The sequence below is a fragment of the Cololabis saira genome, chromosome 11 (genome assembly GCF_033807715.1).
Source record: "Cololabis saira isolate AMF1-May2022 chromosome 11, fColSai1.1, whole genome shotgun sequence".
Lineage (NCBI taxonomy): Eukaryota > Metazoa > Chordata > Actinopteri > Beloniformes > Belonidae > Cololabis > Cololabis saira.
Genome location: NC_084597.1, coordinates 34,770,720 through 34,793,428, shown reverse-complemented (window position 1 = coordinate 34,793,428; position 22,709 = coordinate 34,770,720). Strand labels below are relative to the sequence as shown.

At 39.8% G+C, this 22,709-nt stretch overlaps 1 protein-coding gene across 1 annotated transcript in view; it reads left to right on the top strand.

The window, feature by feature from the left end:
* The first annotated feature begins 347 nt into the window (after positions 1–347).
* lpar1 (lysophosphatidic acid receptor 1) overlaps positions 348–22,709 on the top strand; it is a 49,949-nt gene continuing 27,587 nt past the window's right edge. The window contains exon 1 of the mRNA XM_061734394.1: positions 348–696. The gene's annotated coding sequence lies outside the window, so the exon portion shown is untranslated. The remainder of the gene's footprint in view (positions 697–22,709) is intronic.

Here is a 22,709-nt window from a genome sequence, read left to right as displayed (position 1 = left end):
TACGGTTAAAAGATCTCAGCTAGAATAGATCAGCAAAATTGGTTTCATGACCAAATTCTGTTGTTTTGTTGAGCAGATGTGTTGTCAACCCTTTTACCATGAAATTACTTCTTTTATGAAAATGTGGTGTCTCCATTGCGTCTGCGTGCGCGTGGCTGAGTGACGTCACGGGCAGACAAAAGTCCTGTCCCGTGTGTGTGTGTGTGTGTGTGTGTGTGTGTGTGTGTGTGTGTGTGTGTGTGTGTGTGTGTGTGTGTGTGTGTGTGTGTGTGTGTGTGTGTGTGTGTGTGTGTGGCAGTCACAGAGAGAGGCAGAGAGAGACGCTCCAGCGCGCAGAGCCACGGACGGAGACGGCGTAGAAAGCATCAACGCTTCTGCATCTGAGAAAAACGTCCAGATAATTTTAGAAAATAAATTGATAAATAATAAATACACGTCGGCTTAGAAGAGGGATATATTTGTGGCGATATCACTTTTCTTTATGGACATACAATGAAAGGGATACCTGTCTCTGTGCTGGATTTCGAGTCTTGTTTGCTGCGTCTTTGACACAGAGCTGAGCGTGCAGAGTCTGTATGAGTGGCTTGTCGGAGGACTTTCAGGCAATCCGCATCGAACTTGAGCTGGACATCCAGGAACCAGTCAGGGAGTAAACTCACCCACCTACCCACTGATCTCACTGGGACGCAAGACGTTGTAAGTATGCTTTTTTAGTTCTTTATCACTTTAGTAGACTTATTCTAAACCCGCCCTTGATGCACAGGATATTTCTAAAAAAGGGAGTACAAGCATTTTGGACCCTTCTTCCCTTGCATGCATAGTTGCATAATGTGGGCATCTGTACACAATCAAAGTATACCTGCCACGTAGACGTGGCGAGGCTGCATGGTTCAGATAAAGGCTTTGATGGCACTAGCAGATGCCTGGGGCTCCTGGGCGCACCGTTATTCAGCAGGAGACTGTGCGGTCACTGTGCGCCTCTAGAGAGGGAGAGGGCGAGGACCGGGACGGAGCTGGAATGAGCGACTTGCTGCGCCAGAACTGGGCTCTTTATCAAACTCCGGGACTGTACAACAACACTAGTAGGAGGGAGTGAGCGGGGTGAAAAACAAACAGGCGTTTGGTTCTGAGAGTAGAAACATCCTGACATTCAGATGATGTTTTCCTTCGGAGTATTTGGACATTCCAAATGTATATATTTCTTATAATTTTCTTATTTTTTAAGTGGATGCCTTTATCTCCAAATGTAGCCCAAAGATTGTAAAAACAACTCATCTTTCACACCTAGTTATTACACAGTAAAAAAAAAAAAAATTAAAATACAATAACAGGACAAGCAACATTCTTCAAACATGTGTGCAGTGTTTATGCCCCTTGACTTGTGTTGATGCTGTCTACCGCATCAACACAATTTTATGCTGTAACTTCACCAAGATCAGTTGGAAAACCCTTTTTCCCCTCACCAAGATTGTAATGACTGAATTAGAGCCTGGCAGGCAATTGTGACAGATCACTTGCAACAAGGAAAAAGATCAAGAGTTCAGACTCCAATGTGAGATATGTGTCATCCATCCAGTTTTTGTTGCTTATCTAAGACCGGGTCGTGGGGGCAGCAGATCCCCAGACCTCCCTTCCCAGCCACCTCCTCCAGCTTTTCCGGGGGACATCAAGGCGTTCCCAAGCTGGTTGAGAGATATAATCTCTCCAGCCAATCCTGGGTAGGCACAGAAGCCTCCTCCCAGTGGGACATGTCCGAAACACCTCCCTTTGGAGGCGATCAAAAGGCATCCTGACTGGATGTCCAAACTAACTCAGCTGGCTCCTTCTGGATTATTGAGCTCCTCACCCTGAACTCGGCCAGACTCTTTACAACTTGACACTTGTATCCAGTCCTGTTCTGTCAGTCCGTTTCATTCTTGACCATAGCTGAGGGATGAAACATACAGTAGATTGTCTGGTAAATTGACAGATTTGGCTCAGCTCTCTCTTCACTTCACCATCAGCATCACCACAGGTTCTAACCCAATGAATTAATCAATGAAAGGTGATGGAAATACTTGCAAACACATGGTACCAATTACATTTTCACTGAGCTACTTGAGTCTTTCAAGTTCCAGGCTCTGGTAAGATTCCTTACTGTTCTTTGTTTCTTCATTAGAGCCACACTTCATGAACATTGTTAGAAACTTTAATGTTAATATAAAGTCTTACTGTGTCAGTCAGTTAAGCACGTACAGAAGGAATTCAATGACCATGTTACTTTCTCTGTGGTAGCTGAAAAGCTCTGACGGTTCATGAGTATGAAACAGTACAAGGAAAAAAAAGAAAACATGAGGACTACTGAGAAGGTAGCCTAGTTGATGTAGTTTCTGAAGCCAACCACCAGTCCAGCTATTGATAACCTAGCATTGGTAACTGATTTGGAGATGATGGAATTTGCAATATTCATTCAAAAAAGGTGACTGTCTGTTTCCCAACACTGCTGTGTACAGCATCAGCCAGCCATTCATTTGATAAGGGTTCTGACTGCAAAGAGGCAAGCAATCTGTATAGTCTTTTCCATTCAATGTCTACATTTACTTTGTATTGCTGTTGGGCCAGCAGGGGTATTCCTCTTTTTACTTTTGGTAATAGATAAGTAGTGCACACATGTTTACAGACTAGCTTCTGTCTGAATTGGAGTTTGAATGGAGGTGTGTGCGGATGTGCAGAGTCACTACCAATGCAATGTGATTGGGAAAAAATCTTTTTGTAATACGGGCAAAATGTACCAAGTACATTTCTAATATGATAGCTGTCAAATTCCCCCCATAAACACAAACCATTTTACATAATTGAAGCAGAGAACTCAATATGCTTTCTTGCCCAAAAAGGGATCTTTAATGAGACTCATAGGTGAGCAGCAGGAAAGTTGTGGAAGTTATCATTCTCTGCAGAGACCATGGTCTGATTTGAGTCAGTGCTACATCAGGCTTGGTCATGCATTCCAGCAAATACCACTGCCCATGATTTCAACTGCAAATTCAGCGAAAGATTCTAGTCTGTGTTGCTGCAGGAATGGTTTTCCCATAGGTGGATCATTGTGTAAATGTCACCAGTGGTAGTAGTCCCTCCTTTGACCTTGCCTTTACCGACAGCTTTAGAACAAATTAGTCTAGTTGTTTACTTAAAGTAAACAAGCAAACAACAAATGGGGAGGAATCACCTCAAAGCATGCCTTGGTCACTTTGCCTGATGACGGTCTGGCCTTTGTTGTGTTCCACAGGCACCAAAGCTATGTGATAACACAACAGAGTTCTTACTTCATCAAAGTTTATTGGCTTGCTGCCATTGTTTTTGTGATATTAGCTAATGAGTGTTAACTCATCTGGATCTGGGCTTCAAATGGTCTGTGTGTGTGTGTGTGTGTGTGTGTGTGTGTGTGTGTGTGTGTGTGTGTGTGTGTGTGTGTGTGTGTGTGTGTGTGTGTGTGTGTGTGTGTGTGTGTGTATTCACAAGCAAGAGTGAGAGTGATGTCAACCTACCACCCACTGCCACGGACCCCAGGGGGTCTTTGATGATATAGGTGAATGTGAGGGCCATTTGGAGTCCTGCAGATAGATGAAGGCAACTGACTCTCAAGCTGGTTGGATTATGTAGTATTGATTTTTTTAAATTAATTTCACGTGTTGTCTATTGATTGCAATAAACTGTTTATTTCCAAGCCAACATATGTGAGCTAATATACAGCTTATATTTGGGATACTTTCTCATGGTGATGACTTCATGGAATCTGACATATTTTGGCTTTAAAAGTGGCTAACATTAATAGCTGGAGGTGGAATATGATAATATGATACAATAAAGTATTCTATTCTATTCTATTCTATTTAAATATTCTCTGAACCAAAGACAAGACATGTTGCTTTTCCAATTTGGGCACAAAGCAGTAAGACAGCTGGTGTCAGGGATTGTCACTAAACTTAAAGGTTAGACTGCATTATTTTTAGTGTTGTGTTATTGTTGAATTTTAATTGAGACCATTAAAACTTTGCCTTCTAATCTGTACATCTGAATTTGCAGTGGGTTCCCATGGCTGACCGACAACAGGCAACTTTATCTCTCATTATAGAGAGATTCATCAGGAGTAGCTCCGGATGAATCTCAGGATGAGCTCCTGATGAATCAACCAAATTTAGCTCTTTGGTTGTTCAAAAGAACTGACATGTCCTCTCAGCTTAATCTCATCAAAGACACACGGGGTTTATCATAACATTTCCTTTGAATTGATATGTTTAATTGTTTTTTTTTTTGTTTTCCTCACCTTATCTATTGTAGTCTCACTCAGTACACCTCTATGCACAGTTTAGTTGCAATTTTAGATTAGATTAGATTCAACTTTATTGTCATTGCACATGTAAAAAGTACAGGGCAACCGAATGCAGTTAGCATCTAACCAGAAATAAACACACACACACACACATATGTGTGTGTGTGTGTATGTATATATATATATATATATATATATATATATATATATATATATATATATATATATATTTGAGTTACAATATATACATGGGTAATTGCAATATTTACATGAGTGTGGAGGTATCTACAGTAGGGCGAGGAGGTAGTTAAAAGGTAAAAAGGGAAAAGGTCCAGTGCAAATATATTATATACAGTTACAGTCAGTGGGTACTAGCCCCGTTCACTTCTGGGGGGGTGGAGGGTTGGTGTGTGTGAGTGTGAGGGGGTGGGGGCCTGGGGCGGGGCAGAGTTCAGCAGGGAGACCGCTGTGGTAAAGAAGCTGTTCCTGAACCTGGTGGTTCGTGTACGGAGACTCCTGTAGCGCCTCCCAGAGGGCAGGAGGGCAAACAGTCTGTGTGCTGGGTGGTAGGAGTCCTTGATGATGCTGGTTGCTCTCCTGAGACAACGCTTCCTGTGGATGGTGTTCATGGCAGGAAGTGAAGCTCTGGCGATGCGCTGGGCGGTTTTCACCACCCTCTGCAGTGCCTTCCGGTCAGCGCTAGAGCAGTTCCCGTACCAGACTGTGATGCAGTTGGTAAGGATGCTCTCGATGGTGTAGCTGTAGAAGTTCACCAGCACGTCTGAAGAGAGGTGGTGTTTCCTCAGAATTTGAAGCTGGTCACACGTTCCACTGCCACACCGTTGATGTTGGTGGGTGGATGAGTGACAGCATTCTTCCTGAAGTCCACAATGAGTTCTTTGGTTTTTGAGATATTGAGTCTCAGGTTATTGTCCTCGCACCACACAGCCAGGTGATCCCCCTCCTCCCTGAAGGCCGACATCATTATTGTTCCTGATGAGGCCAATCATGGTGGTGTCGTCCGCAAACTTGATGATGGCGTTGGAGCCATGTACAGGTCTACTGTCATGGGTGCAGAGGGAGTAGAGGAATGGACTCAACACGCAGCCTTGTGGTACGCCAGTGTTGATGGTGAGTGTGGAGGAGCAGTGGCTATGTTGTGGCCTGTTGGTCAGAAAGTCCAGTAGCCAGTTGCAGATGGGAGCTATGATGCCCAGGTCCGCAGGTTTGACTACTAACTTTGACAGGATGACAGTGTTGAATGCTGAACTGAAGTCTATGAACAGCATTCTGGCATAAGTGTTGTTGTTGTCCAGGTGTGAGAGGACAGAGGGCAGCGCTGTATAGACTGCATCCTCTGTGCTCCTGTTCTTGCGGTAGGCAAATTGGTGGGGATCCAGGGTGGGGGGCAGGCAGGATTTGAGGTGTGCCAGGACCAGCTGCTCTAGGCACTTGGAGATGATGGGGGTGAGGGCCACTGGACGGTAGTTGTTGAGACACGCTGGTGTGGAGCTCTTCGGTACCGTCACAATGGTGGTGGATTTGAAGCAGGTGGGAACAACAGCACGGGCCAGGGACAGGTTGGATAAGTCCGTCAGGGTACATGGTGATCCGTTTCTGGGTGGTGACACTGTCTATGGTGGTGGAGATGTAATCCATTACTGAGGAAGCGTAGCTCTTGATGTCAGTTGTGGGGGTGTGTGGTTGCCTGGGCAGCAAACATACTCCAGTCTGTGTGTCTGAAGCGGTCTTGCAGCTCAGACTCTGCCCCCACAGGCCACACTTTTATTGTCCTCACTGTGGGTTTCACACGTCGGATACGTGGAGAGTATGTAGGTGATAAAAACAGGGAGAGGTGGTCAGACTGTCCTATGTGGGGGAGGGGTATCGTATGCTCCTGAGATGTTGGAATAAACGTGGTCCAGAGTCTTGTCTCCTCTGGTGTGGCAGGAAACATGTTGATGAAATCTGGGGAGGACTGTTTTCAGGTTGGAGTGATTGAAGTCACCCGCAACAATAAAAGCAGCATCCGGGTGTGTTGTCTGCTGTTTGCTAATGGATGTTGCAAGTTGCAAGTTTAGCATTAGCATCCAGTGGTACATAAACAGCAGTGATGATAACTGATGTGAGTTCTCTTGGGAGGTAATAAGGTCGACATTTCACCATGAGAAACTCCACATCAGCTGAGCAGTGACTCTCGGTTATAACAGAGTTAGTGCACCAAGCATTGTTTATATAAATGCACAAACCACCGCCTCTGGTTTTACCGGAGCCGACTGCAGTCCTGTCTGCCCGGTGAGCGTAGCGGCCTGCTAGCTCGATGTCACTGTCCGGGCAAGTGCTGTTTAGCCAGGTCTCTGAGAAGATCATGACGTTTGAGTCCATAATCCGCTTGTTGTTGGTGATGCAGAGTCATCCATTTTGTTTACCAGAGATTAGACATTGGCGAGGAAAAGGCTGGGTAAAGGGAGCCTCGCGTTGTTCACGTGCCGCCATATTGATCATAATTGGAATGTAGCTCCACAAGGCTCTTTAAGTGGACTCCTTTCAGACTTACAGCTCTCCACATTTTATGTGTATATATGTTTTTATGTGTTTTATGTTAGTTGCTACATATTGGTTTCTTTCTGTATGTTGGAGTCAAAGCCCAGGGTGGGACCGTAGAGCCCGTGCAGAGAGAACAGGCCCTTTGGACTCTTTATGTGCGGGGATTAGCTTGATTAGAACCACAGTATGAGTTAATGAGATAAAATGTGATGACTCTTTTTTCAGTCAGACAAATGCAATAATTACTTTTTTTTTTCAAACATAATGTAAATATAATAATGTGTGTAGATCCTTGCAACTCCTTTTTCACCAACCCCTGCCTTCCCTGTCAGCTCCTCCAAAATACCCTGCTTGATAGGTATGAGGTCCATTGATAACTTCAGATCAAAAATCGATTTGCATCTACTGTAGTCTGCAGTATCTGTCTTGGACCTCAAAAATGTGTCTGCAATGTGAAAATTGGGTTTAAATTTACATAATGTGAATAGGGTAGGACTAGTATAGGTACTGTATGTGGTTATTTAAAATTCAAAATGAATTCATAGTATCAATATTCATAAGAAATGGGATTCTTCTTAAACTACGTTTTATCTTTATTTTTTCTGCAATTTGACTTCAATTGTCTCATTAGGATGTAAGCGTGTTAGTGCATAGCGGCTACTCAGGAGGGTTCTGAAATGGGAACATGTAGTAATTGAGGAGGAAAAGATATGACATAGAACACAAGGATACTGAAACCAAAAAAATAATATCAAATAAAAAAGGAAGAGGAAACCAAGGTGCTTGCAAAGGCACGCCTTATGACGTCTTTTTCAAAGCAAGAGATAGTGGATTCAAGTGACGAAGGTTAAGCTTCTTCCCTGAACTGCTGATGATTTAAAGTACTAGGTGACTCACATTTATCTTTAGTTAGTCATGTGACTTGTCACTCAATATGTTTTCATATATACTTGTACTAAATGTAAGTCAGAATATTACAGAGAAACTCACCGGTTTCCCTCGTAACCACTCAGGGAAGCGGCACAGGTTTTATCAGGCCAAGTTGTCCTTGACATATTCGATAGGATTTCAAATTCGCACTCATCTCAGAGTCATTCTACAATTTGTGAGATACTCATAAATAAAACAGATTTAAAGGTGAAACTGAAGCTTGTGGCTTTTGACCTTCTTAGTCAAACTAAACAAAACTCCTACTGCAAAGACGCAGTGTCTCCCCAGCAGACAACTGTTTTGTGTTTCCCTACGTGAGCCCTGACATCCGTCAAACAAAACAGTCCAAGAAACATCTGTGTTGTGATTGCTGAGAGCAAGATCACCCCCCACCCACCGCCGTCCAAGGACTTGCATTCCTCCCATTCTTATAACAAAGGTTCAGTTTGCTTTCACAATCAAGCAGGTAGCAACATTATATATTGTGAGTTATTTTAGTCTAAATTGAAGTCCCTAAAGGGCATGTTGACAAAAAAGTTATTTGGGATAGTACGATAAAAATAACATGCTCAAATACCTACCAAAATCTCTACAAGCTTGACAAAATAATGTCTCTAGAGCTCCTGCATTAATTTTTTTATTTGCATTGATGCTCGTGGGATTCACAGGAAAAAAAAAAGGTTATTTTCACAAGTATTGAACCTGCTGTATTTGCCCCAGCCCTTTAAATACAAGTATACATTACTCCTACAGCTCATATCTGAGGTTGTGATCAGACCACTACTTTTTCAGCTGCTGATGGAAGCCAGTTTAAATAAATACCTTATATAAATGATGCAGCTCAGTTCCTGTTTGTTCTACTTTTGCATTGTATTTTAAACTGTAAAATTTCCTAGATAAGGAACTAAGGCCATTAATTGACAGAATGGTGCTTAGAGGTTAGTGTGTTCTTGTCTGACCAAAAGAAGTTGAAATAAAGATATAGAAATAATGATTTAATGTCCATTTATTTATTCAGTTAAGAATATGCCCAAATCATGCTACCACCACTGTGTTTTATAGATGGAACCATCATACTCCAAACATGATGTGTTAAAACACGAAGCTCTTTCATGTTGTTAACTTATTATGGTAAATATGCCACAGAAATTAGTACTAAAGCACTTGTTTCAACCAAATCTGTTCAGCACTGTTCATAGCAGCTGGTTTAAGAGGGTGGAGTTAGCATCTAAATTCCACTCCACCGTCTTCTTGAGTAGGCTGTGCCTTTAATCGGCGGTGCAGTCTTGCCTACCCACTAATGAAGTACAGTTAATGCAGCAAGATTTGAAATTGAGTGGAACTTAAGATGGAGAGGCTGGATGATTCAGGCCTGGTCTGGGTTTGTGATGTCATAGTACTCTACAAGTCTTAAGACCTAAGTGACCTCAACAATGTGAGAGGGCCATGTTACCTCAGAGTTTTTGAGTCGCCAGCGACTTCAGACGTGACTCGCTGACAGAGATGTCATTTCAGATAATTTTCCTCAAATGACCAAGGTTATGTGTTTTGTATCATTAGTTTAATTTGGTTCTAATCTTATTTAAGGGTTGTACAAAAATCTAATATTTAAGGTAATTTAAATGCCAAAATATATACTATTCTAAAGTTCACAAACTTCATGCATTTAAATGCATGGCCTTCTTTCATGCATTTTGTAGCCAGGGAGGTGCTTTCTTGTGTCCTCTGAGAACATTTTCTCAACAATCTGTACTTCATCATTCCTTTTTGGACATTTCTTTTCATTCACACATCATGCTGTGATGATATTTTGAATTTGTCCACTAACTTGTTTGCCCTTGTTATTTTTATATGATAATTATCTGTTGTCTTGATATGAAGCTGTCCTTCAGTGGAATAACTGTCATCATGTGTTGGAATGAGACACAAAAAAATGCAGATTCTGACATTTTTGGGGAAAATTTTCAGTGTATTTATTTAGGAAAGGTTTTACATAGTTGTAAAAGCCTGGAGCAAAAAAGTGAAATCCTTTCAGAGTGGATTATTTGATTTATCAATAGTGAATGCGAAAAGGAGTTGTTGACGAGATAAAACAAAGGCTGTCATTCATCAAGCTTGGTAGTCGGTGGCTAAACACTGAAAAACCAATGTGCCCAACACAGCTCAGGAAAATGCAGACAAAAATAAGCATATGATTGGAAAAAAAAACAAAAAAGCAAGAAAAATGTAGACTGGTTTATAGTCAAACATAAAAGCCCATATAAAGACTCAGCATATTTGTTGAGCACCATTTATTCTGCAAACATCTGTTCACTTCAAACACACATACCAGCTATGCTGGTGACCCATTCGGCATGCCTATATATGAAGTTTATATGCAAAACTTAAACAAAAAGAAAACTGTTATAGTTGGGCTGTAAACGCCCAAATTATTATTTTTTATCCCTTTTTTGCTGCTGTTGCAACAATTGACAGTGAAGTTTCTTATTCGGACGTGTGTCCTCTTAACCCCATAATTTTGCACAACTGTGCAATTAAACCAACTAAAAGAAATATCTCACGCCACAAAATACATACCGTTTCATTTCTTGAGACTCAGTTTTGTTTTGAGTTATGGTTTACTGTTAGTCATTGCGTATCACCTTTTAAAAAAAAATAATATTATCTTTAACTCTCTGTCCTTTTTCCCAGTAACTATTTATGCTATTTTCATCCACAGTTTAGTTGAGTTTATGCTAAAAAGAAAAACGTCTTACTAAGGTTAAGAAGGAGAACCATGTTAAAATATCCTTGGTGGAACTGACAATTATTTCTATATTTGTTTAATATATTGATTATTGAAATGATAAATGGATTAATCGGATTATGAATTGTTAAATATGATAAACTATTTTATTGTTTAGGGCATGTGCCAACTAACAAGAAAACATTGGAGTAATTTCTTCAGTCAAAATTATGTGATTTATTTAACTCGTGCGATGAACAAACTTTTTCTGCTCACAAGATGATAAAAAGTAAATGAAGTGAAGTTGAAACCCCTTCATGACTATAGTGTCATCACCAACAGGATTCAGTAGGGTACTAACCTCTTATAACCGTAATGCCAGACCATTTAAGATGTCTAGAAAATTTAAAAAAAAATAAGTGTGGGCGGACATGCAGGTAATTGGTGTGACAGAAGAGGATGCAGAGAATGGATTTAGATGGAGGAGGATGATTTTTGATGTGAATACTGGAGGTAACATCAAAAAGGAAAAGAAGACCAGAAAGGAGAGAAATGGAGCTTTGCGTGCATATACAAGTCTCTACGGCGCCTTCAGGATGACAACACAGTCACAGACAAGATTCACCAGGTGTCTCACACATATGTTCATGGTCACACATTTGTGATGTTATTTTATTTTCAACAGGGGACCAATGATCAGCTTCTTATTCATTCAAACTGACTTTTCAAACTGACTATTGACAGTTTGGGAGTGGTGATTAGTGAGTTCATTAACCCGCTCATAATAGGTCATTTGAAGTGCACTCATACTGACAACGGTTTCCCAGATCAGTTAAGTAGTTCTTAACAGCGAAAGACTTCTTTCAAACCATCTTAAGGAGCCTGTGAAAGAAGTCTTTCGCTGTTAAGAACTACTTAACTGATCTGGGAAACCGGGCCAAGGATGTTCATCTTGACTTTGATTGACAGTCCCCATAGGGAACCCAAAGCTGTGGTGCCCTTTAAATGAAAGAAGTAGCAGGAAATCAGGAGCTGGATGCAGTCATTTTACTGAGCTCTTAACGAATGACATAGAAGTGATGCCATACTTATTAGTTCCTACATGGATACCTGGGTAAATGGGCTACACAACAGTCACAACAGTCTACACATAAAATCTACTGATGTTCAAATGTAAAACCAGCCCCACGGTCTCTTGACAGGATTGGTATGGATGAGTGAGACTTGTACCAAATTATCTTTTGGACTTCTCTCATTCAGAAACTGAAAAGAAAAACAAAGACAACAAAATAATTTTGGTCACAGGAGTCAAACATTAAAATTTGATGTAGAGCACATGGACCACAAGTCATGGATCCATGAATTGTGTGCAAGCAGAGAGAAACTGTAACGTTTGGAGCATCCAGGGTACAAGTCCTAATGATGCAAGACTGGAGGAGTGTATTTGTGGCTCTTTACCACATCAGCTGGGTCAAACATGCAGCAGGTCTTGTGCTGTGGACTTTTGGAAACAGTCCCACACATCCCCTTATTTCCCTGCTGTCCTCCCTTTAATGAATCATGGTGAAACTTGGCAATCCTCATGGTTGTATTCACTCTGAAGGGGGTGCGGGTTAAAATCATACAGATCCTATCCCATGTTAAGTTATGGGGAAGACAGAAAGAGGAAGTGAAATATGTCTGAATAAGGAAATCAATTTCCGAGAGAAAGATTTTTTCATGTATCATTCTTTAAATTATTATTATAATTTTTCCTTGTGAATCAGCACTTTTACATAAAGTCAAACAATTTCATTAATGCTTTCTGATTTTTTTCCCCTTGATCTGGAGTAAGTGAGTCTTTATCTCGCTGCTCGGTAATAAGACCCTCGTCAAGGGTGCAGAATTCACTTACAAATAAGGACAAATGTGATCTGGCTTCAATCAGACAGCTTTTTCTTTAGCTGTCTGTTGCTCAGTAGCTAAGCGTAATCCACCAATGACAGGGTCAGGGGTACATCCCCTAGTCCAGGCCCTGAAGCATCCTTATTGGGGGGAATTCTGAACACTGCATCCATTAGTGAGTGTGTGTGGAAGTGTTTTTTAATTACTCACTGATTAAATCTGTCATTTTCAGTATGTTAGCATTGCATTACATTCTCAGCTTGCTCATGGCTTCTTTCAAAGTTAAAGAGTCCTTTTTCATTGTGAGAGCCACCTTATGTATACAACCAAGACAACGCTTGAATGGCTGTAGGTCAGTTCCTTAATGGGATGACAAAGTCTGTACTGTAATCAGTGAAGAGAGTTTATAGCCACACTTCCATTACACCATACATTAGATTGACACAAAACCCAGATATCGAAAAATAAATCTTGTAATGTGAATGGTTCTAATTAAAAACAAATATGGCAAAAACTTTCTTATGCTTCCAGGAGTTGTTTTATTAAGGCGATTTGATAACTTTATTGCAAAAGTGTAATGAAAACACCTTTTACGAATTTCGACATCTCTGGCAGGGCTGGATGTGACATAGTCAGTCAATCTAAAGCCATCAAAATCTTGTTTCCAGCTGTTTTTGGCCTCATTAATATATATGATGTAGTTGGGTGTTTACCTAATCATTCTGCATTACATAAGGGCTTTGTCTCTGAATAATCATTTGAATGATCATCCACTGAAGGCAGTGGTAGCGGGAGACTAAAGATTTTCTTTTTTGTCGTTTTGAACAAAAGTGTGGCAGCACAAGAATAAAGTGTGGCAGAGACTTCTGAGAATTACGCTTTTTCAAAAAACACAGTTCAATAGAAAAACCCCTGCAGCGCTGGCTTTATCACAAATTCGAGATTCGATTTTCTTTTGTGCAAAAGGGTAATAGAAAGTGACCTGACAAGGTACTTCACAGAGCATTCAGCTTGCAGAGATGTGCCAGCATTTGTAGACTTTTCTTTGACTAGGAGCTCTGACGGCTACCAAATGGGGCATTTTTAGAAACCACGGAAGCAAAACCCTCAATTCTATTTAGTCTTTCTGCAAAACTTTCAAAATAAAACTAAAACAATAAACCCTTCAAACAGGAATCCTCTGTTGAAATTTAATAATACCCCAAACCTTTCAAATGTTTTGTCATTGCACAACATGGCTGGATACAAGTGTTTGTTTTCCTTCAGTGTGCTGCAATAGAAATTTTGACAAGCCAGAACATTAAAAATTGATGACTTTGAATGCCTTTGAGCCAAATCATGAAATCTCTGCAGAGCACACTCACTGACGCAATGTCATATTGCACTCAAGTTCTGGTGATGCAATCTGCAGAATCTGTCTCTAATAGTGAGGATGCCTGAACACACCCAACAATAAAATCCAGTCAAACCTAACACATGTGGTAGGGGCTGTTTATCTGGATCCAGCTATTGGGAAGTAGTCGGGGAAGTCTGGATATCATAGTCAGCCTCCTTGACGTAAACTGTCATGGAGCTTGATTTTTTTTTTTTTGCGTCATGTGGTCAGAAAAGTTTTCTTTCTAAAGCTCTTACATCCACATTTCAAGTAGATTTTCTTCATGTATATATCTCTCAGTTCCATGGGTTTAGGGTTTCTTCCTTTTCGCAGAGTATATGAATATATATGAATGTGTTGTAAATGTTAATGTACCCCTAAAGACACTTTTGGGAAAAAGTGTCACTTCTAATGAAATGGAAAACATTTAAACTACTCGAGCCCTCATGTTTAAATTACACCAGCCGTTAGGGATGCAAATTATCGATTATTTCATTAATTGATAGTTGATAACCTTATCGATCGATCATCGATTAGTTGATAAGCGGCGTTTTTCCCCCATCTGAGATACAAACATCATTTTTTTTGCTTATATAAAATACAAAGGACATTTTAATGTATTCCTTAATCAAATATTTATTTGATACAAAAGTAACAAAAAGACATTTTTGTACCCCAAGGAATATAATATAAAGTGCACTTCAAGGCTATTAGTAGTAGTAGCAGCCATAATAGTGTCATTTGTGTCAAGCACATTTTAAGTTCTAGTTACGTTTTAAGTTAGAGTTTTGGCAGTGTTCAAAATAAAATGATGAGACCTGCTGTATTGGAGCACATTTTCTTTTAGTTAAAACTGTAGCGGGGACAGATGTTTAGAGAAACCTATGTATGTACCGGGTGAAGGCTGATTTATGGTTCCGCGTTACAACGACGTAGGCTACGGCGTAGGCTCTGCGTCGATTTAAGGCGGAACCATAATTCAGGCTTTAGGGGAACATATCGGAGAACAACCAGAAGAATATAGAGTGGATTAAAAATAAAAGTTAAGCACTGAGCTACATGTGTCCCCCGTCTGGGCCATTGCAGACTCATTGCCTGAGCATGATATTACTAAAACCAAACATATCCGCCGTCTCTTTCTTCTAACTTTATGTGCGCGGCGCAGCGCGTTGAGTCGCATTAAATGTGGTCCGGGCGTAATACCAGCTGGTGAAATTAAACGAAAAAAATAAATAAATAAATAGATTAATTGTAATCGTTAATTTTAATCGGGTAATTTCATAACGGCAATTAATCGAAAATCGATCAATTGTTAACATCCCTACCGTTGTCCCTGTTCAACACGCTTTGCACTGATTAGGAGGCCTGAATCTGAAACTGTTTTCATTGCCCATAAGTTAACCTGCAACACGTACTGTTTATTAATTTGAACCCAAGTGCTCACAAAATAACAGATAACAGCATGAGTCACTCATGACTGCTGTTTTCCACCACAGTATAACAAAACCGCACAAAAAAACTGCACTTCATGGGTGTTTTCAAATCACATTGACTGCAGTACCTGTACTAATACTGAGCAGCTCCAGTAAAAAATATATCAGAGGAGTTTTGATTAATTAGCAGTATATGATCATTTGGGATAATAGTAACAAGCATAATTATTTTACTCATCCACAATATCAAAAAATGAAGTTTAATTGAAAATAAAAGCTGTAATGTCCACAAAATGCAAGATATCAGAAACTGTACAGTCGGTACGGTCTGTAACTTGACTCTGAATGGGGTCAAGTGTTGTAGAAATGAATTCTGGGTACATTGCATCTCTTTGGAAGCATTGCTTGCATCACAAGTTGAGAAAAAGTTTAACTTTTCAGGCTTCAAAGGGCATGTCAGCTTACAAGACCTCGCCGTTCAGATTTGTACTTGGAGAAACTGATGATTTCCATGTGTATTTGGACCATCTAATCTGACCAGACTTTGTGGTCATATCATGGCATGAACAATAGAAAGCCTAGAGAGGAGTAGGCAGCGTATGTATGTGAATCTGGCCTGCAATTCATTTGTGTGGTTGTTTACATAGGATATTTTTCTATATTTCTCAATATTCCAAGCACAGCTCTTTCATAAGTCCGTGAAATTCAACCCTGCTGCCAGTGTGAATGTTCACACACTGCTTATACAAAGCATTGATAGCAGTCACTGTCATAGGAATATTGATATCCATTATCACAGGAAGGACTGTGTCAAAGTCGGGTCAAACATGACACACATCTGGCTTTCTTGTGTGGAAGAATTTTGATTTGATGTTCATAAATCCCAGCAATCAATGCTGGCTCTGTCTGAACCCTAACTTTTGCACTTCATTATTTTAGTAAATATTTCCCAGAATGCCTTGTGTTCTTTCATAGTTGTGCTTTCTTTTATACTTCCAACAACATGTGATGATAAACGTCTGTGCTTTTTTTTTCTAAATTAATCCTTTTTCACTAATCTAGTTTGTGTGATGGAGACTTTGGATGTCAGAAGGAGAGAGAGACAGATAAGAAGTAGGGTGAGGCAAAAGAGAAAAAGACTGATGGTTGTCATACCAAAGCAACTTCTCTTCCCCCATTCTCACTGCAACACATTCAAAAGTGATTTCATACACCGAAGCAGCATATTGAAATCATGTTGAAAATAGTCTCTATGCATTAAGACCATAGTTCATTAGGTTCAGTTCTTTGGGTGACGATACAGGACATGGATGGAGGAGGAGAAAGAGATAGAAGGAACACTGGATGAATTATAGGTTAAAGAGAAGAGAGGAGGGGGGACAGGTGAAAGGTAAGGCTAAATAAAAGTTTATTTATATAGCGCATTTCAGCAACAAGGCAATTCAAGGTGCTTTACATTATAAATAAATGAGAAGTGAGGAGGAGAGAAAAAAAAAGTTACATTGGCAGAATAAAGAAGAGTTACTTAGACTACAATTACAATTGAGTATTAAAATGAATATTGTTTAAAGTTAAATTCAGAATAGAATTAAATCATTTGGTCAAAGGCAGCTGTAAACACGAGTTTCTAACCTTGAAAGAGTTTTTAAAATGAGGCATCCCAGATATGAAACTAATGAAGTTTAAGAGTGTTTCTCTTACACTTTTTTTTTTTTAATTAATCTTAACACAGTATGTAGCAATATTTTCTCAGGAATATTTGTATCAATGGCCTGCATTTTTACCTTGCAGAATCTGCAACAGTTGGTTGAATGAGAGATGTTCAATTATGCATTGTATTGCACGTTTTACACACATAGAAGGCTTTTACCATAAAAAGATGTGATGTGTGTAATAGGGCTCTTGCCCCAGTAGAGTTGTGCGTCTAACACCCCAAGTCAAGTTGAATTTTTAAGGGCTTTCCAAGGATTCATTTCATGATTATATATTTTTTTCCTGGTGGAGCTATTTAGCCTGAAAAAAAGCTTGACCCAAATATGTGGGACAGGTCAGTGTAGAAATACCTTAAAGCAAAGTACCGTATTTTCTGGACTATAAGCCGCACCTGCATATAAGCCGCATCCACCCTATTTAAAAAAAAAAAAGATATGCAAGCTGCAGATATTTATGTTGTTATATTAGATATTTACTACATGTACAGAAGGATTTTGAACTGTAAATGATGTACATGTTTGTACCTAAATAGATCCTTTCCTAACAGTGTCTTTTAACACGGCAGCAACTTTGCTGATTAAAACGGGACAGAACCAAGAGAAAATAACCAGTATTTATTTAACTGTTTGAAATCTGCTTCTATCTACTTCTATCTGCTAAAGAATAAGTAGCGTTTTCTTCTTTGCATTTATTTTGTCTTAGTTTTGATTCTATTTCCGGTTAGAGCGCCCCGAGCGGTGGAAGAAAAATCCACAGAAAAGCTGCACCTTTGTATAAGCTGCACGGTTCAAAACCTATGAAAAAAGTAGCGGCTTATAGTCCAGAAAATACGGTAGCTTATACGCTGAGTTTTGACAGTTTTTTATTCTCCACTCCAAAGATAACGACCCATGAGTCAGATTTTGGTCGTCATGATGCATGCTGTGATCACTGAGAGAATTTATGGCCAAATTAAGTCCATGATTCTCGCTGTTTTTACAGAAGTAACACATTGCTTTCAGTGGCTTTGGACAAATCAGAGGCCACTGGGAACCCCACTCAGAAGCAACACGTTAACTTGCTCTGTCTGGGGAATAAAACACTATTATGTGAGTGCTTCCAGTTAATGCTCCCAGAGCGATCCGGCTGCTGGTGTGATGAAATGCAGTTGCTTTAATGGCCGGCCGTGTGGTTTCCCATCAGCACTGCTTTATAGTGGTAAAGTGAAATTCTAGTTGCTTGACGATGATTCTTTTTTTGGGATAATCGACAGTAAATGTAGCACATTCACGTTAAATCATAGTAATCAAATATCGTCTCCCGTCTGAGATGGAAGTTCTTAAGTGCTTCCAAGGGTATCATTCGGTGACGACCCGTGAATCAGCAGTCATACATGACTCAGCCTCCACTCTCAATCCAACCCTTGTCTGCCCCAACTCCGTCGGTCCGCGGCAAGTGTTTGACAGTATGTGTGGCTTTATGAGAGTGTGTGTGCAGTGTGTGTGGCTTTATGAGAGTGTGTGTGCAGTGTGTGTGGCTTTATGAGAGTGTGTGTGCAGTGTGTGTCTGCCTTGTGTGCACTGGCTCACCATGGTAAAGGGAAAGTTAGAGAATGAAAGCCTATACGTGTGAGTGTTTCTGTGGATTCTGTATTATAGAAGTCCTGTGTCTCTGCTCTCCGGGTAAGACATGTGGAAACAATGGACACATTGTATGGAGGGTTGGCAAAGACAGGGGGGAGGAGGGTGGGAAGAGGAGAAGGGGAAGCAGAAGAGAGCTGGGGAAAAGTGAGATCGCGTAAGTAAGATGTGTATGAGGGAGGGACATTTTAAAGGGAAAGGAGGAGAAACTAGAACAGAGATGATGAGATGAGAAAGAGTTGATGACTTCAAGTGTTGGGTGGGGACACGGTAAAGTGGAAAGTTGCAGCAGTTAGCTTTTTAATGTTTTCTAAATCTTTATAGCTGTTAAAAAACATAGCTCATATCATTGAAAATCAGACTTCTCAAACAAATGCTGTGTATACCTACATACACATCACTGTTAAGGTACCACAAATAAGTCAATGAACTTCAGTCAGTCTGTAGGTGTTTAAGATTGTCAAATGGGCATGAGATGTTCGGAAAAATCCCAAATATGCAGACTTTTATATGAATACATTATATTTCTCCTGTCAAGTTTAACTTGGACAAGTTAAACTCCTAAACCTGGCAGACTTCCTCCGTCATTCATAATTCATTCACATCAAAGCCTGCTTCAAAAGAAAAAAGCTCCACAGTTCAGACTTGATTGATTTTATATCCCAAAAACAGCTTTACACGTTCAACAACAAAGAAAACCGTGATCCCAGCTGTGTACATGGTGATGCTTGTTCTCACTGATCATTTGTGCATCGCTCTCATCATCCTTTGAGTCCTTCAAAGCGAGACGCTTCAAAGCCAAGACTTGTCATGAACCGCAGGGGTCAGATTTTGGATAAAGAAATATTTTCATTTTTGTGAGAACGGCTCACATATTAACAAGATTCATATGTTCATATCTTTCTTTCTATTCCAAAGCCAGAGGATGATCCTGTACTCCCCACGAAATGAAATCCTTCATTATAGCTGCCCTGGAAACTCATTTTGCGGTGAAAGTTTTCGTGATTTTAACTAATTTATAATCAGGCTTTTAAAAAGGATTCTGTTTTCGCACAATGCTTATGACATTTGTTAAGATGGGATAAATTAACAAGCTTTTAATTCAGTCGTGATGAGATATACTGGGAGATGGTCTCATGAAGAAATCCAGCGTACACTCTCATTATGTGTAAGAATAACATGACGTTCGGTGGTGCTTATCTTAAAGTTTTATTCCTCCTAGGAACGTGTTAACTCCAACGATCAACTGTGGCTGTTGGAGGTTGGATGGACTGTTGATGGACCGGAAACAGATTTGGGATTAATTACTGCGAGACGTTCAAACAACTTACACTGTATTAATATTTGGAGTTGACTTAGTCAGTTGTAATTGTTAGAACGTATCGTATATTTACATAGAAAATACACAGTAAGCAACGTTTATTTCAACTGACCGCAACTGCATATAGAGTAAAGACACTATTATAAGAATCTGTATGCAAAGAGTGGCTGCAAAGTGAAGGTAGCTGGGCTCCACTGATTCAGGTCGACTCCCACATAAGGTTAAAGCCTAAGCACCTCATTGCCTTTAGTCAAAACACAAAGTAAAGTGTAAAAAAAAAAGCCAGGAAAAAAACCACTATGAAGTAGGGCTGGGCGATATGGACCAAAAGTCATATCTCGATATTTTCTAGCTGAATGGCGATACTCGATATATATCTCGATATTTTTTCTGTGCCATAATTGGGGTTTCCCCCAAAGCATTATAGCATAGCATCTCTGTTAGCTTCATTTTTTTCTGAGGCAAACCCTTAAAAATACAGTCAGTTTTAATACAAAGCCTCGTGCCAAATGTCACACAGGTTCCTTTATTAACAGAGGTCTGCACAATATCAAAATGTATAAAACAAATGAAATAAAAATAAACTGCCTGCATATATAGAATAAAAATGCTTCTTGAATAAAATAAAACAAATATCCCTTTCCTGCATAACAATTAAATTAAAATACACTGTGCAATTAATACAATGTAGACAGTAACAGGCAGACTTTTCCACTGAGGTTGACAGTTGTGCAAATAACAAAACATTTGTGCAAATCTCATATAAAACATTCAAGTCAATTTGTCACAAAATAAGCTATATCAAAATCATTAAAAAAAAAATGTAAAAAAGAATTTATTTTTTATTTATTTATTTTTTTTAAATTGATATAAACGATATTGTCTCGTACCATATCGTGTTTGAAAATATATCGATATATATTAAAATCTCGATATATCGCCCAGCCCTACTATGAAGCCATGTGAAGGAAGTGTGTGAGTCAGTACCATCCTGGCCACTTCCCACTGTCTTGTCAGTCATTTAGAGAAATGAATCCCAGACTGTGTCATTCAAATCACCTTTACCTCTCTCAGAGGCCTAATATCAACTTTATATAGCTGCTGCTTTAGGCACGATTGTGGCTTTTGGAAAAAATATTGACTAACTTAATATATGGTTTTCTTTTTGGATGTGGACGAAGGCCACGAACAGACCATCATTGAGCAGCTGTCCCAGGCCGGTTACTCCTCTCTCAATCCAGGGGGGAAATGCAAAAATCTTTTTGTTGATTAAAAACATAGGGTTGTTCCAAAGAGGGGTATGAGGGGATGGTGAGAAGTTGTAATGGAGAATTTCATTAGATTTCCACCAGGCTGAAAGAGTGGTGCTGATAGAGTTATTATTTTTGTAGCATTGATGAGTTTTTATGGATTTGTCCATGAATGGGAGATTTTGGATGCTTAGTTCTTGAGTTAAATTGCTTTCTATTTCTAGCCATGGTGAGTTAATGTTATTTATCCAGTGACGGATATACAGTAGTTGGTGTGATAAAAAGTAGAAGTGGAAGTTTGGAGCCCCGAGTCCTCCCTGCTGTTTATGTTTTTGTAAGGTTGATAGTTTAATTCTTGGTTTATTGTTTTCCCAGTAGAATTTGGTGACTGTATATATTGTTTAAAAAAATGAATTGTTTTAAGTAGTCTCTTGATGTCACTGTTTTCAAAAAGTCAAAAAGTGACGCACAGTTATGATTTATTTTAATGAGATATGCAAAAAAGGTGACTTCAAGGTTGGAGAAACATTTAGGTTTAGTGTACCTTTTTATCTTTTGCATCCCATGTGGTTTCTTGCTTGTGTAGTAGTAGAAGTAGTAGTAGTAGTAGTAGTAGAAGCCTTCGTCTCATTATGTATATAATATATATATATATATATATATATATATACACACATATATGGTGTCGGTTAGTAAGCTTTGTGTAACCCAGCTGGTCATAGTGGAGTAATGCTCGTTGACCAGTGTGCACGGGAGATGATGGTTTATAATGGTTTATAATGGTCTTATTTATTGCTGTTGTCCCGGTATGTTAGATTGCTGCAGGACATATATGTGAGGATATGACAGAGGTGAGGTGAGGTAAGGTGTGCGTTAGGCGTGAGTGAGGGGGTTGATCCTATCCCGGGCTGTCCTCGGGTGAAGGCGTGTACACCCTGGCCAGGTTCATTGCAGGATGGAAACATCACATATTTGCTGTTCAGCAATATCAAAAAAGGTCCACTTCCACTACACTCAGCAGTTAGATGGAAACTGCTATTTTCAGCAGATATTATGGGAACAAATGAGCAGAAAAAATGGGGTGTTGTCTGCAATGTTTGTTGTGGAGTGTTAGCAGTTTCTATCTCAACCCTTTTGAGAACTGCATTTTCTTCATGAAACAAATATGAACGTCTGTGTCGTAGTCAATAGAAAGAGCGACTGAGATGATTAGTGTGTGTCTCTGTCAGTTGGGCATGTGTCATGAATATACGGATGTGTTGCCGTCAGTGCTTGAGTAATGACCTCACCCGTATGGATTTCAGGGTGGTCCTTTCATAGCCTGTTAGGCACACAGTTTCACACTGAAAACACTCTCTGTCCACATGGCAAGACCTCTCACACATCACAAACAAGTATGAAGAGCGGGTCTACACACACCATTTTGTTCTCTACTCCTGACTCTCAATAATAAAAGGACCCTTTTTCACTCCCCCGCACACCCTAATTCTTCAAAAAATAAGTCATTCACATTTTTTAATGTGCACACCCAGGTGCAACAATACGGAGAGCTAAATTCCCCCTCTTGCTGTGTCCATTTTTTTGTCTTGCGCAATCTTTTACA